The 14,017-nt window shown below is 38.7% G+C and overlaps 1 pseudogene; it reads right to left on the bottom strand.

Moving 5' to 3' along the window:
• The window catches only part of LOC149255502 (uncharacterized), a 76,369-nt pseudogene extending 63,010 nt beyond the window's left edge, over window positions 1-13,359 (bottom strand).
• Between the last annotated feature and the right edge of the window lie 658 nt (window positions 13,360-14,017).

Genomic DNA, 14,017 nt, shown 5'->3' on the forward strand with positions numbered 1-14,017 from the left:
CATTCGGATCATATCTGAGCCAAAACTCACTTCAGTTGCGCTCCCTGGCCCATCGCACTGTCTGTTACTGTAACCCAGTATGCATCACACCTCCTGAGTCTGTAAAGTGCGATGCATCCTTGTTTCTGTGAAGCCCAGGTGCGATGACTGACTGAACCTATTTCCATTCTATAAATTTGGGTTTTTTGTCCTTGTTTTCAGTTTTGTTTAGTTGTTTTGCTGCTTATGAACAATACTTCCTTACTGAAGCCTACTTGCATCACATCGATGAGCCTCCATTTATTAGTATTAGTAAATTTTTTTATGTATTTTTCCATCATTTACAATCCTTTGTCAAAAATTTGCTTAAATCGATCTGTCGCTTTAGTGCAAGAAGTGTCGTAACTGTCATTTTGTGTCAAAAAGAGAAGTGTCATTGATTCTTCCTTCCCTGAATAGTCGATTGAAATTTTTGTCAAGTATTTGATTTGATTTGTTGATATTCAAAGTGTTGAAAGAATTTTTTTATTCAAAATTGAAAAGTGTCATTTACTCTTCCTTTCTCTTTTGAAGAATAAATTGTCGAAATGTCATTTTGAAAGAAATATTTCAGATCTTTGCTACATTCAATTTTCCTTTTTGGCATTTTACATTAAGGAGAACGAAAAAAAAATACATGCATATGCATTTGCATTTAGTTCGTGTGAAAAATATGATTTAGGAAAATGCACTAGTGTGTGCTCTTTTCTCTTTGTTTGAAAGAATTGTAATCTTCTTTCCCTAGTAGCTAGGATTTTTCATTGATCAAAATAAACAACGATTGCTTATCATTATAGATTGCATTTTTAGGAATTTCAAAATCATTATCACGCAGTGAACCATTGAAAGGAAAACTTTAAACAAGATCAACTCTAAAATAAATTTCAATGAACTTAACAACGCTTTGGAACTTAACGCAATGCATCTAGAGGTCTAGGCTAGAGACGTGTTTTGGCGTCGTAAAAACTAGTAACTATCGTTTTCATCGAAGGTTGGGTGATTCCTCCTCTTTGATATGAAAAATGCTCGCACGGACCTGTGCTCCCCGTACCATCACGTAGATATTGGAAGACCACAATAGGCTTATATCCTCCATAGAAAGCCGCGTCTACCACCCTATCGATCGCAATAAACTGAACACAACATTCAGGAAGATTGACTGTTGTACAAAAGTCCTTGGTAATTTCTCTTTAATTTACCACCAAGGTGTATATTGCAGTTTTGCGATTGGTTTGGTAATCCCTTTGTCTAGATTTTCCAGAGTAGTCACTTTCATTCCTTTTCGACTCTTTAAAAGAAAAGGTCCATTTGAGCACTTGTCACTTCAGGCTCATTAAAAATTGAAGGGAACTAGAGTCATTTTTAGCTTTTTCTCGACTCTTAAAAATTGAAAAATCAAAGTTGTGTCAAAGCGTCTTCAAAATTAATTGAATTCGGAATAACATTCCTGTTCCTTAGGTTATCTTAGGTTGAGATATATGGAGACAAATCTGGGATCCACCAATCAAGGAATACCTTTTGAGGGGAATCCTAGTCCTTTTTCTTCTTGGGGAAATATTGGTGCTCCGTATATGCCCACATTGTCCCTTCCAGGAATTACAATTGGCCTGTCGGTATGGCTATTCTCAACCTCTGTGGTTCAAAATATCGTGATTCCTCCGCAATTGAATCAGCCTCTAGTTGACACTAAAGTTGACCCTTCACCTTCTTCTTCGTTTGTTTCTCCCTCCCTTTCTTCCTCTTTGCTTGGTGAAAGTAGCAATGCTAGTAACCAGGTGACTGAGAAGAAGAAGAAAGGGAAGGAGAAGAAGAAGAAGCCAATTCAGCAAAGGGGCAACCATACATCATCTGGTGAAAATCCGCACACTAGACTTTCCAAAGCCAAATTTCCATGCGTAGTTTGTGTAGGTGACCATTTTTCTCGAGATTGTCCTTGCTTTCCTTGGATCTTGAGAGAATGGTCTCCCCATTCACAACATCCTGTGTCATCAACTACTGGAGATCATGTTGATAACACACCTTCAACTAGTGATAGTAAAGTTCATGAACAGACGAGAAAGGTTAGATTTCCATGTAAGTTATGTGAAGGGAACCATCACCTTCACCTTTGTCCCTTTTTGGATGAAGCCAAAAGAGTATTGGATAACCGTCCTACTTCACCGCAGCAACTTCCATCTGGCTACAGGAAACTCTCCCCAAGTCCTTTACTGGTTGAAAAACTGACTGACTTAAATCAACCATTGGTCAAAACCACTCTCTCTGAAAGTGAGTCTTATGAGTCTATACCCGACCAAAGTCAACAGGTCGAGGTGACAGTTGACCCAGTTTTACCTTCAGAAAATCATACCATCCCTGAAGAGAATGAGAACGATACCATTCAAATTATTTTTGTTACTTCAGATTCCGATGAACTTGGGGGCAATCCGCCTGTTCCTTCACAACAGGAAGAAAATCCCCCAGCTCTCGTAAATCAAGGGGTTATTTCTCCCATTTACTCGGTACCCCCTCCAAGCAGTCTAGTCACTTCCTTTGATTGGAATCGATTAGCAAGATCCCGCCTTCCTTCCAATGTACCTTTCTAGATCATAGTACAAGTTCGTAAAATGATCGTATCTGGCACTATTATAGATGAAGGGGCATCAGTGAGTATCCTTTCCTCAATTGCGATAGCGCTTGGTTCGCCATCACTTATGCCTGTTACACAGAATTTGTCAAGCTTTAACAATGGAACAAGTCGAACATTGGGGATACTTCCTAAGTTACCAATCACTTTGGGAAGGAAAACCATTCATCTGAACGTGATGGTAGTCCCAAGACCGTTAGATTACAATCTACTCTTGGGACGTGACTATGTTTATAAAATGGAGGCTATTGTTTCAACACTCTTCTGAGTGATGTGTTTCCCACATGAAGGAAAAAGTTGTCACCATTGACCAGCTTTCATTTCCAAGCCCAAACATAGCTCCAAGACAATAATCATTCCTAAATGGTCCTTTTACATCAGCTGTATCTCTTGAACCTTCATTCCAATGACCTGATTGCCATGAATAGTCTGGTGAATGTAATGAAGCTTAGGGGGTATGCACCCTTGTCTATTCTGCGGATGAACCCAGCTGAAAAGATAAGTTTCCTTGTAGGTTATGTGATTGGTCTGACACACCATTCACCTTTGTCTATTCTGCGGACAAAGCTAAGGAAGTGTTTTGTTTATTCTGCGAACGAAACAATCCTACCTAACCATAGTAACTTCCATATGGCTACTAGAGACTCTACTTTTCATCATGCGGGGGCATGCAAATCATTTTCAATTTTTAGTTTTTGTCATTTCTAGATTTTTAGTTTTGTCGTTTCTAGCTTTTTAGTTTTGTCATTTCTAGCTTACGTAAAATCATGAAACCAAACACCAAGCATAGTTCCCCCGTGGTTCAAGCTCGTTAAAAAATGAACCCACCTCGAGTAATTAACCTTTGTGATTTCCATGCCATCAGCCTTTTGAGCCTTGGTTGTGTACCTCCTATCACCTCCATTCTTTTGGCCAATCATACACTTCCACTTGGTTGTTTACCCTTTTTTGAGGAACAGTTGCGATGAGTGGTCTTGTTAGCCAACCTCTTCACAGAAATCACAATGTTTTGAGAAGTTCCAAGCTTACCCAGAACCAGTTGCTATCCTAGACACCACTCGTTCCTCAAAATCGAGTCTCCTTTAAACTCTTTTCAGACTCATTAAATATGAAAAGATTGTCGAGCAATTGGCCTTTCCAGCTTGTTAAAGTGATTGGAAGTGCCATCCCTCCTGTATATTTTAATCAATTTCGAACCTGAGGGATTATCTCATGAAAAAGTTCGAGCGCTTTTCTTTTTCAGCTCGTTAAAGTGATTGGAAAAGCCATCCCTTTCGTATTATTTTATCCTTTTTCGGACTTAAGGGATTAATTTATGAAACAGAACTTTTGGAGTTTCCTTTTCATCCCTTTTCAAACTCTCTAAACATGAAAAGGGCCGATTTATCCTTGTCGTTAAACTTGTTAAAACAATAGCGACAAACTTGTCCATTCTAGACAAGAATGAGTTTCGCTGTTGCTAGACTCATTAAAACATAGTGACAGGTTTTCCCGAAGGGCAAATTATAGAATAAGCATATGTTATCCTCCTCAAGCTTGACAGAAATAAATAGGTACTGGCCAGCAATGACTGGGGAAACGGGAAGAAAACTTGAAGAAATTTATGGCAGCAAGTCGCTCTTGAACATGACACTTTCACTCCATCACCTTTATTGAGTTGGGTTGGGTTATTTCGTTCACCGGTCATCTAACCATTGGTCTTCCACACCATCTATCTTTTGGGGTTAACGCTACCAATCCATCTCAATGTCACCAACATGTTCAAGAGAAGTCATTCAGTTGAGAAACCACAATCCAGTTAATTCCTCATCCACTGCAATACCTCCAACCTTCATCTTTTCATGACCGCCATTCCTGAACCTTGTGTCGTCAGATCGTTTTCACCTCCAGAAATCATTTGCTTCATTTCGTGTCGTAGATGTGGGATACATCAAGGCCCTCCTACAACGAGTCGCTTCTTGTTGACATCAACTCTTTATCCAAGAAGTTGACTTAGAAACACCCCTTTCAGTGCTTTGAAGCTTGCATGCCTCAATGGAAAGTTTCTCACTTCTGGCGATAGGTTGACATCAATGGCCTTCGAGCGAAAGATTTTGCGTGGTGTTCGACATCGGATCATAAATTCACACCACGTGAATTGTACTGTAGTACCTTGAGGGTCATTATCATTATCGGTGATTCCTCTCGCGCCTGTTAATAGCTCACATTATTGGCTGGTAATCAGGTGACGTATTTCCATGTTCGACTTCAGAACATCTCTTCACATGGATTGACTTGTACATCAGGCGAAGATTGAACGAGTTTGAAGACCCTAGATCTAGTTTCATCCATCCAGGCTGCAATATATTTAGGGATATAAAGACATCAAATGTACAAAGAAGCTACACAGATGGTCATTTGAACCAAGGATGATGACTCTACATCTGAAGAATCACTAGTCTGCATATACAAACGACTATCTGTTCGACGCACATGAAATGAATTTATAAAGATGAGCATGGGAATTACCGCCTCAGCTAGATCATGAAAATTATATTATGATGATGTATTGTTTTGTATCTTATACAGGTCACCTTCCAGTTTGAAACCTCGGATCTTCATGATAAAGCATTTCACCCGACATCAAGATTTACGACTTCAAACTTTAGGGGGCAACTATTATAGACATATTTGGGCACTTCAATCCCAATCTTATATGTCGATAAACTAGGGCTCATCAACCCCTAAAATAGTTGTTTCATACCCTAAAAGAACATGGTCATCTGATTACATCATTCCCCAAAACGTTCCACCTAAAAAACCATCCAAAAATGGCCTAAACTGAACCATACTGACTGCTACACTGGCCAGGTGTGATGCATACTGAGTGGTACACTGCTCAGGTGTGATGCATACTGATTAGGCCTTCTGTAGGGTGCGATGGGTGAGGATGGACAAATGTCTGAGACAGTTTGCTAAGTGGATACTCATGGAATCTTCTAGAAACTTCTCCTATGACACTTGCCTCTCTGAATTCACCCAGGGATGAGTAAGAGATCCAAGAAATATCCAAGTGGAACCAATTGTAACAAGTGGAATTACACTAAGAAAAAACCTAGAGATGACTCACACCCTTGCACACATCTATAAATGGATCCCTCATCTAAGAGATCTAGAGGCTGGAATTTTGTGAATTGCAAGGAAGTGCTGATAGTTTGTATTTGAGGAAATAGCATTGTATTGTTGGTGTGATCTTCCTATTTGATGAGGTGAAGAGGGATTGATGCTGGGAGGATGATGCTAGATCAGACAACTAGGTTGTAATTCTCCCTTCTATTTAATAAATTTCTTCAAGTTTTCTTCCATATAATTGTGCACTTGTGAATGTTCTTATTTTTTAATGCTATTATATGTTCATTATACATCTGATTCTGTAATGCTTATGATATAATAGATCAATATGCTTTGATGGTTCTTTGTTACTGTGTTTCTACAGGTACTCTCCAAGCGGGATAAGTACAGGGAGGAGTTGCAAGCTCTGTTAAGGGGGAGAGAGATCAAGCAAGGGAATAAGCGGAAGTTCCAAGTTGGTCCCTTTGTCTTTATCTTATATGTTATACATAGAAGAAATCATGAATTGCTTTAAACTGTTGTTTCTAGGGTAACTGCCAAACCTAGAGGGCTGGTCATTTGTAACCACACCAGTTTTCCCAGAAACAATGTCACTTGAGAGGGAGCTCAAGTTGCATGGTGATGATGAGGAACTATTAGTTCCTAAGGAGGAGGAGACTCTTGATGATGTGGATCAACCACATGCAGAGATTCTAGTAGTGGAGATCACCACTACTGGAGAGTCTTCCAGATATGGGTAGAAACACTCATGGGAAGTTGATAGATTGATGCAGGATGTGAGAGAGAATGTGGGGCAGCCATCCTCTCATCACAGATGGAGGAGATCTTCAGATAGATACACTGGCTACATGGAATTATTTGTGTCTCAGGGCAAGTATGCCAATGAGATACTTAGGCACTTCCTCATGGAGATGTGCAAGCCCATGGAGACTCCTCTAGCAGGGAACTGGAGGAAGGAGCATGCTACTTCAGGTGAGGTAGTACCTGCTACTGTTTATCAACAGCTTGTGGGTTCACTTATGTATCTAGTGAACACATGACCAGATTTGTGCTTTGCGGTGAACCAGCTGAGTCAAGCTATGGTTCAGCCAACCAAGTTGTTTTGGAAGGTGACAAAGCATGTGCTGAGATATCTTATAGTCACTACACAGTATGGATTATGGTACAAGCGGATAGAGGGAGTGAAGCTCCAAGGCTTCACGGATGAAAATTGGGCAAGTAGTCCATCAGACAGGAAGAGCGCTTCTGGAGGAATCTTCAACCTTGGGTCAGCTGCGGTTTCTTGGTATAGCAGGAAACAAAGATCAATTGCACTTAGCTCAGTGGAGCCTGAATACACGGTTGCTACTCAGGCTGCATCTCAGGCCATCTGGATGCAGAAGATTCTAGTGGGATTGTTTGGTCAGATGATGGATCCTACCGTGATATATTGTGATAATCAGAGTTGCATTAAACTCTCTGAGAATCCAGTGTTTCATGACAGGTCCAAGCATATAGATATATGCTATCATCATCTACGGGATTGTGTGGTCAAGAGGATCATGATGTTGCTATACATTTCGACTGAGGAATAGGATACAGATATTTTGACAAAGGCATTGTCAAAGGGCAAGTTTGAGTTCCATAGAGACAGGATTGAGGTTGCTGATAATCCCTTTCTTGTTGAGAGGGAGTGTTGAAAAGTGTGCAACAAGAAATGCTAAATTTAGAATGTGCTAAAAGTAGAACTCCTAAAAATAGCACTTCTAAAATAACAGTTTGGCCAATGAGCATTTTGGCCACCTTGGATGAGAGGTGAAACTGCTAAAAATAGAATCTTATAAAAATAACATTTCTGGGTCCCTTCCTATTTTTAGTTGTCCCTAGTCTAAGTATAGGAAGTGAAAACGAATTTGGTCTTAACAACAGTTTAAAATATTAATTAAATAATCTCCATGAGTTAATTAATTATGGAAAATTAAACTTGAATTCTTTGTGAGAACATGCAATTAGTTGTCCCACTAATTGATCCTTGATTTTCTCCACTAATTGAGGAATCAAATATGAGTTCTATAATGACAGGATCAGTTGACTTAGTTTTACTTAGTCAAGTCCAGTTAGATTAATTTAACAAGTTGTTAAATTAATGAGATATAGTTTTTTAATTCTTGCATGCATGTGACAACTATTATTTCAGATATCTGAGCATTCCCTCATGGATAACTGATGCATGTTAGTTCAGATAGAGACCTAGTTGAATTCAGATAAGGGACAATGTACTATTAGATTCTTGGATATTTCTAGTAAGTATTCCTTGCATGGAGAAGGATTTATTTCCAAGAGAAATACATAATATAGGAGATTGGAGGACTTGTGGCCTATATATTGAGGCCTAGGTAGTCTATGATCTTCATCTTTTGATTTCAAAGAGTACAGGATAGATCTTGAGCCGATTCTTTTTGTAAACAGAAGAGGATTTCCACTTGATTGATAACACAGATAGGGGTTTTATGCTGGTGCTTTCCTCAGTGATATATCTTGTGTTATGGTTGATTATTTCTCTTGATCAGTTATATGTGTTTATGCTTGATTTTGCTCATGAAATCGATTATGCTTCCGCTTAATGTTTTGTAGAAATAGATCAAGTATTATGCTTTAGTACATTGCATATATCAGTTTGATCTATAGGTGTGAAATTTCTACACTGATATACATTTATACATGTAAGCTTAAGCTTCCTTCAGAACAACACACTGTGTGGAAATTAGGTAAGCACAAGAAGAGAATAAGGTGTGAGATGAGGCTAACTGTGCAGAAACGAGAGTATGAGATGGACCAAGTAATCTTGGATCTGGGGTCTGATGCAAATGTATTGCCTAAATAGACCTGGGAAAGGATGGGGAGACCTACACTGCAATGGTCTCCTATACAGCTACGCATGGCTAATCAGCAGAAGATTATTCCTATGGGATGCTTGTATGGGGTAACAGTGGACATTGAAGGAGCAAGTGCATTGGTTGACTTTGAGGTAATTGAAATAGTGGATGACAACAATCCTTGCCTTGTGCTGCTAGGAATTGATTGGGCCTTCGATATGGATGCGGTGATTAATCTGAAGAAGCGGAAGATGAAATTTGAGAGGAAGTCTCTCAGGGTTATTATACCACTAGACCCTGCTGAGGGAGCATGCTATAATGAACCTGTTCACGACTTTATGGAGGATGATGATGATCTAGACTAGATATACAAGATCACGACGTGAGATGAAGATTGGATCAACCCCACTATAGATGGACGGATCGCATGGGATAGAGACATCTCATGTACCTTAGATTCAAATGAAGAGCTTGAACATTGGTAGAAATGTTGTATGAGGTCTCTACGCTACATTACAATATGATGACAAAATCCTTGCGGTGCTTATCTATGGAGGTAAGAAAATTTCTGAATTATGATAGGTTGAATGGTTTTAACCTCTTTTTGGATGAATTTGAAAAGGAGATGCCTGAGGAACATCGATTGCAGGCTCTGGAATCAGCACTACGTAGTACACATGCCTGTTGGTGAGGTACGCATAAGGAAAGTTTCACTGACTGGAAGGAATACAGGCGGATGATGAAGTTAAGGTTTGGATATGCTAATACCAGGTTGACTGAAAAATACAATGGGAAGGATGACCCACGTGAACACTTGGCGCGGTAGACTAAATCATGGGGTGAAGAGCCACACCAGGAATGGGTGCATATCTTCTGTCACACCTTAAATACCATTTCTATGAATTGGTACTTAGAAACATAGCTACTCCGTGGGACCGTTGAATGGGATATCTTAAGGGAAAGATTCTTATTAACTTTCATCTCTGAGGATGAGTTTGAGTGCATTGATGAAGCTCTCGAAGAGATTAAGGTTGCAATTTTTAGAATGCCTGAAGAGCCAGTGGAATGGGTACAACTAGACTAGAGTACACAGCTACGCCACGTGCTAGAATGCTACAATGTGATTGTTGAAGAAGAAGAAGATGATCCAAGAAAAACCAACATTCTAGAAACTGAAGGTCAGCGTGAGGTTGAAGGACCTAAGACAAAGAACCCTGATGTAACAGAGCCACTGAAAACCCAACAAGTAAATATTGGATCTGATGTAGAGCCTAATTTTGCAAAGATAAGAGACTATTGGGATGAAGATATAGTCGATAAGGTGGCTGAACTGCTGCACGAATACCAGGATCTATTCCAAACAAAGTTCTCAGACCTAAAAGGTATTATAGGAGATTTGGGTGTAATGAAAATTACTTTGAAACCTGACGTGAAGCCCATAAAGTAGAGACCTTATCGGCTCAATTTGAAGTATAAAGAAAAAGTGCACAAAGAACTGGACAAGATGCTGGAGGCCAGAATAATTGAACCAGTTGAAGAATCTGACTGGGCAAACCTAATGGTTGTTCAGGAAAAGAAGTAGCAGGGTGAAATCAGAATGTGTAGATCTGAGAAAGATGAACGATGCATGTGTAAATGATCCGTTTCCCACACCTTTTACAGATGAAATTTTAGATAATGTTGGTGGACAAGAGGCTTATTCATTCACTGATGGGTTCTTAGGCTACCATCATATTAATATCACACCAGAGGATCACATCAAGAGAACCTTCGTGATAGAGTGGGGTTTCTTTCAGTATACATTAACTAAATTCGGGCTAAAGAATGTGCTTGCAATCTTCTTTAGGGTAGTAATCACGACATTTAAGGAGTTTATTAATAAATTCTTGGAGGTATATTTTGATGACTGGACTGTGTTTGGATTGGTGAAGCGTCATGTTTCAAGTTTACGCCTAATGCTAGATACATGTCATAGATACCTGATTGCGTTGAACTTGAAGAAGTGTATATTCTGTGTGCCTTTTGGAATCTTGCTAGGACATGTAGCTTGTAAACAAGGATTAATGGTGGACCCTGTGAAGATTACTATAATTGTAAATTTAGAAGCTCCCAATAATGTGTTGTACCATTCAACAACCCCCCACCATTTATTATATTAATAGTTAGTATTGTATTTATAAATGGAGACTGTTCAAAAAACAAGCAAATAAGAGATTTCCTTTTGAAACCATTCAGAATAAAACCTTGGATAAACTTAAGATATCAAACCAAGTCACTTTGTGACTAGGCATTCTTGCTTTATCGCAAATCGTAGGATCTGAAGTAACAAAGGTTAGTCATGAGTCGGAATCCACGAAATGCGATAAAAGAAACCCCTGTAAAAGACCCAAGGTAGCATTGAACTTTTTATAAAACTTAAGGCTTAAGATATTCCTTAAAGTATTTATCGCAATTGCATCGTGGCTTTTACAAGGGCACAAACATGTAAACCATAAGAAACTGCGAATTGCGATGTCATCCGGACCTAGTGGAATAATAAAACCTTTATAAACTTGAATCAAGTCCAACATATCGTAAATATTTATTTTAATGGAATAATCCTTCGCATAAAGGAAATGCACTCGAAAAAGTAAAAGGTATGCCGCTCATCGCAAATCGCAAAACACCAAAGCAACTTTGAATTGCTCTATTCACGATCTTCGATATTGCGATATTGCGATTTCCAATATTGTGATATTATGATTCATCACAATCACATGATAGACATCGCACATAACACATACCAATCTGAAATATCATTTAGAAACTTGCGATGCAATGTTTTATGAGTCATAGAGAAAAGCACACTTAGGCCTTAATGAGTAATTAATAAAGTTTAATTGCATTTACTTGTTTAACGGCTCGAGAACATTTATATATTTTTACTCGTATTTGAAATAAAAGCTTCATCCTTACGTTCTTTCAAAATTTCTTGTGTTATTGTTTTCCACTTTCATTATTATTATGCTTTTTAATCTTGTTTTCTCCATTACCCAAATTTCAAGAAATTTCCCAAGGAAACAATGCTCGGAAAAATGGTTAAGAAAGGAAAGAGGACTGCAGAAGCTATTGCGTCTAAGGATTCAGACATGCTTCCACTCTTCTTTGATACCACATGCAATAAGGATGGTAGGACTACAACATGGGAGGCAATGTATAATTTACTGGAGGAAGAAAACCCAAAGATCCTGTAAACTAATGCAACAACAGATGTCGAGGAATCATCTGAGGCTTCTTATTTTGAAGCAGCATGTTCTTTCCTGCATAAGATAGTTGTGTTGTAACATTATTTATTTTTGATAAGTTAGTATATTAGTCAAAATAATTTTAAAATGTTAAGTTTAGATATGGATGTAAAAAGAAAGAAAAGATAAAATGTTAGGAAAAATTTGATGTTTTATAGGCATCCATATCAATAAAACGTTAGGTGGTAGCTACCCTAAATAAAGAAGGCAAAGGAAAATAAAATGATAGGGAAGCAAAAAGAAGAGAAAGGCTTCATTTTATGTTTTTGTAAATGCACAAGCTACTAGTCTAAACGTGCCACAAGTCAATTATCAAATGATATTTTCATGTGCAGAAGAAAAAGACAGAAGAGTAAAGGTATACTCTAAAGGTTTATATATTAATTTTGGTTATTAATCATATCCCTAAGTTTTAAAGTCCAAATCATATTACCCCTCAGCTCATATTTCCCTTCATTCTTATTTCCCTAAGTTTAATACCCCTCTTATATCACGCATTCCCCAACATTGCATTAAACCAATTCCTGACCCCACTGAGCAATCCTGTCACATCACACTTAATTCCCCACCATGTCAAAATCCATCTCCACCCATCTCTCACATCCGACGGCCCGCATGCGATTTCGGCCCCCCCTTATCATACAAGCTTTACCATCGAGGGGGAGGGGGGGGGGTGTTTGAAATGGGCAATATACCAAACCACACCCACCCCTACCTATTAGATTCTCAGCATTTCAGACCCCCCATGAGTGAAACCACAAACCACTCACCCCCCCCCCCCGAAAAGTTGATTCCATTGCTCCTGATACTTCTTACTTGATCATTGCACTCCATCCATTCGCCTTCTGTCACCTCATTTGTATGTTAAACTCCATCAAATCACATTCATTCCCTCCAGAATTAACTCGTTAAGAATTTAATTGGCTTAGCTATTAATTCAATGGACCTGTGCCACCAACAGAAAACAAATTTTCTATATAAACCTCCTCCCATCTGTCAACAGGTTACTGAATTCCTGGTTTATCACTGCTAATTGATTTGATTACAGGTTGCTGGACTCAATCCCGACATTGTCAAATGCCAGCGACACTCTTTGTCTGATTATTTCCAATTTATTCCTTCTATTCCTGTCTCTAGAACCTGACTTCTGTCTGTGAATTGTCTCTTCCCAATCCAATTTTCACTCCTGCTCTCAGCGATAGTTAAGATGCCTCCAAAGGACAAAGGACAAGAGGAAATTGCCAATCCTCTAATCTATGCCCCTATAGATCTTAACAACGTCCCTATGGATGATAGAAACTACAAAATTCATGAGACAGTCTGTGAACTTGACCTCTTCAAGATGTACTGCTGGCTAGAGGACAAGTATATTGATAAATTAGATGACATCCAGCTGTGGGAGTCAAATTTACCTCACTACATCTTTCCTCGTACCCACAGTACCCCTGATTTTATCAGAAATTGTCATGCTTCATACTTACCAAGCCAAAGGGCCATAGTCACCACCATTGGAGAAATTTTGTTTACAATAAACCATCAAGCTAGTGATCAGATGATGCAAGCCCCCATAGTAGATAATGCTACCCCATTTTCTTATGAAGCACTGGTTGAAATATACCAGAAACTAGAATTTGCCAAAAGAGTCCAAACTCTTGAACTATTTTTGACACAAGATGCTCCATTACCAAAGAAAAATCCTCCTTATCCCTCCTCCATATTCCCCAAGAGAGACAAGAAAATTATCACTATTGTTTCCTACCTTCTCGGCTATTACTCTAACCAATGGGAGATGAGGCCATTATATGATTTTTGTCCATCTTCTCTATTGATGCTAAGCCCTAAATTGTGTTTAATTTCAACCATTTTCTTACAGAATCCATTCATCAAGAACTGCTTAAATTTCCAATAGAGGAGGTATTCAAATATGCCTCTGTGTTAGTCTACATGTTCCTATACTTTTAGGGGGACAATATTAACCTATCTTTGCAAAAGCTGGATGAGAAGGGAAACCAACAGTCAGTCGTATTTTGGACTACTCTGGTCATGTAAGAGAAAAAAGAGTACACTTATAATAAATTTACAAAGATGTTTGTTCACCTAGCAATAGGTCTCATGAACAACAGAAT

Source organism: Pinus tabuliformis, chromosome 7, assembly GCF_031772625.1.
Source record: "Pinus tabuliformis cultivar Carrire ecotype Pingquan chromosome 7, CPIR1, whole genome shotgun sequence".
Taxonomy (NCBI): domain Eukaryota; kingdom Viridiplantae; phylum Streptophyta; class Pinopsida; order Pinales; family Pinaceae; genus Pinus; species Pinus tabuliformis.